The sequence below is a fragment of the Fukomys damarensis genome, unplaced genomic scaffold (genome assembly GCF_012274545.1).
Source record: "Fukomys damarensis isolate Sample0158 unplaced genomic scaffold, DMR_v1.0_HiC HiC_scaffold_27, whole genome shotgun sequence".
NCBI lineage: Eukaryota > Metazoa > Chordata > Mammalia > Rodentia > Bathyergidae > Fukomys > Fukomys damarensis.
In genome coordinates this window covers 36,484,551-36,487,736 of record NW_022900939.1, presented here as the reverse complement: position 1 = coordinate 36,487,736, position 3,186 = coordinate 36,484,551, and the positions used below count along the sequence as shown (strand labels likewise).

The following is a 3,186-nucleotide window of genomic DNA, read 5'->3' as shown; positions in this document are numbered from 1 at the left end:
TATAGTACTTTATAAGTACATTTAGTCTCAAAAATACCATATAAGTTCTTACTAGAGTATTGGGAACCCATGAAATGTCAGAGTTTACAAATTACAAATGTCTGTCGTATTAGTTTTCTTTTAGAACTGAATTTGTTAGACAGGTGGAGAAAAAGAGAAAACGATTGTTTTTCTTTTATTGGAAAACTTCAGAGTTGGCGTTGAAAACAAGAGCTTCCTACAGTAACACACTCACCTTCAATGCAGGTGCTACTTTAAGAAGAGAGCTCACTTTGTTTCCTTCCTGCTTTCTACCTCAGTCCTTTAGTTTGAGGCCATGAAGTTGAGATGGTTCTGAGGAATTATCTTTGGTTTACAGCTTTCAATTTTAGAAATTGCAAACCCACTCTTCTAATATTTAAGCTACTAATATTGATTACATTGTTTGAGACACGATTCTTTTTTAAAAATTAATTTTATTGGTGCATTTAAAGTACACAATATAATGATTCATCACTGGAATTTTTCACCTTTATATAATTCATCTTGGTTCTTATTTTAAATACCAATTCATAGATATTTTAATCATATTTTATTGTGTTTATCATGATAGACTTTTTTTATTTGGAAAAGAAATGATCTATCTTCTTAGTCATAATTAGCTATGTAGAGGGTTACTGTGGGAATATCTAAGTAAACTAGCAATTTAGATTTTTCTCTTATTTTTTTCTGTACCTATATATCTGTAGAAAAGCACTCAGCCAGAATTTCAGTAATCAACAACTGCAGTCTTCATTTACAAGAAACATTGGCTTCATAAGGTATTCTTTGCAGAATTCTTAATTTGTGAAATGTTCTACAATTATTTTATTAGGTATCTGCAACAAAATCTAAGTATAAAAATAAATCCTTGTGTCCATATATAAAAATAAATGAGGATACTCTCTCAAATGGGTCTGGTTGACATCTCTATTTTTTTCTAAGACAAAGTTTTTTAATATAGAGAAAACTGAGGATAAATGTAATTAGATTTCAAGAAGTAAAAAGAAACATAGAAAATTCATTTTGTTACTCATTATTGAGCCTAGAAATCTAAATGACTTTTATAAATTTTCTAGAAAAAAATGAAACAAACAAAGCTTGTCAGTTTCTAAGGATCGTTCGTGTCTTCGAGTCAGGATTCCTGATCCAGAGGCAACGGCCCAGAGGGGGATGGAACCGGGAGGCATCATGGGGAGTAACGAATGAGATTGTTGGCAGCTTCGATGACGTGAACCTCTCGGAGCCCCTGCTCTCGGGCGTCTACACCTATGGTTTTGAGAAACCCTCTGCTGTCCAGCAACATGCCATTCTTCCTTGTTACACAGGTTATGACACGATCGCTCAAGCCCAGTCTGGGACTGGAAAATAGATACATTTGCCACATCCATTCTGCAGCAAATTGAATTAGCTCTAAAGGTTACTCGGGCATTGATTCCGGCTCCCACTCAAGAACTGGCTCAGCAGATACAGAAGGTGGTCATGGCATCTGGCGATTACATGAGTGCCTTGTGTCGTTGCTATACTGAGGGCACCATTGTGTGTGCTGAGGTACAGAAGCTACAGGCGGAAGCTTCCTGGCCCTGTCTGGAATGCTTACATGGAGATACCTGTCCTCCAAGTACATCAAGATGTTTATGTTAGATAAAGCTGGTTAAATGTTGAGCCCTGAATTCGAGGACCAGATTTATGACATATTCCAAAAGCTCACCAACAACCAGGTGGGTTTTGTTGTCAGCTACACTGCCTTCTGATGTGCTAGAGGTGACCAAGAAGTTCGTTCAAATTCTCGTCAAGAAGGAAGAGTCGACCTTGAAGGCATCAAAGTTCAACGAGAGGAATGGAAGGTGGACACATTGTGTGACTTGTGTAAAGCCCTGGGACAGTGCCCAGGCAGTCATCTTAACACTAGAGGAAGGGTGATTGTCTCACTGAGAAGATGCATGCTTCGGACTTCACCACCTCTGTCATTCAGGGAAGTATGGACCAAAAAAATGAGGATGTGATCATGAGGGAGTTCTGGTCTGGCTCTAGCACAGTATCGATAACCACTGACTCCCTGGCCAGAGCACTGATGTGCAGCAGGTTTCTGTAATCCTCAAGGATGATCTTTTCACAAAGAGGGAAAACTACATTCAACATATGGGTGTGGCTATTAACATAGTGACAGAAGAAGGTGAAAGGACTCCAGAGACATCGAGGCTGCTACAACACCCAAAGTTGCCCCTTAATGCTACTGACCTCACCTGAGAGAGGCTGTCCTGCTGCCTACCCCCAACCAGTTCAATCATGGGGTCTGAGGAGAAGCTGGACAGGGAAGGGAACGACTCAAGGAATGGCTATCTTGTAAATATTTTTCTTTTTTCCTTTTTATAAATGTCATTTGTTTGAAGAAAAAAAAAAGTTGTCTTCTGTGATCTCCTACCCTATCCTGTCTCTCCTTTGCTACCTCTTCATATAGTTAATTAGTTGGCACTATTATTATGGCCAGCTTCCTTTTTTCCTATTCATGTAGCCTACTAGCAGGTTGCAGTATTTCAAGACTTGTTTTTACAGAAATAAAAGTAGTTTAAAAATATAGATCTTTAATTTACTACCTAAGATATAGCCTTTGAGAATGTAGAAAAAATTGAGTTTTTGTATCCTAAATATCTCTGACTTGGTTGATAAAGATATTAGGACTTCTAATCACATTTAAATTAGGGTCAGTTCTGATGTCTTTTCTGACAGGATTTTTGTTCTTTCATAAAATATACTTTTTGTGCTTTTCTCAGACTATCAACCCCCTTTACTTGCTTTATTCCCAACATAATGTTGAAGGCAAGCTACCCTTTGTGAGTCTTGCCTGCCCTGTGGTACCCAAAGGGACAATGTCATCCTTACCTGCTGTGAAAGGAAATCCTGGGGACTTCTGGGAGGAGAAGAAAGTAGCAGCTGCCTCACTCCATTATCTCAATATTTCTTAGAAAAGCAATATAAAACAAACAGAAAAAAATAAAATGACACGAAAAAATTCATTGGTACAATATGAAGACCAAGAATGTCCACACTTCAAAACTAATTTAAGTAGAAAAATTTAAAACTCCATCTTCTAAAGGAGAAACTCTGTTGCTCCCACATCACCCTGAAAAAAACCAACAGGAACAGATGAGAGGAGAGCCAATGAAA

General features: G+C 37.9%; 1 pseudogene; it reads left to right on the top strand.

The window, feature by feature from the left end:
• The first annotated feature begins 1,075 nt into the window (after nt 1–1,075).
• On the top strand, nt 1,076–2,268 carry LOC104857833 (annotated as a pseudogene).
• The last annotated feature ends 918 nt before the right edge of the window (nt 2,269–3,186 follow it).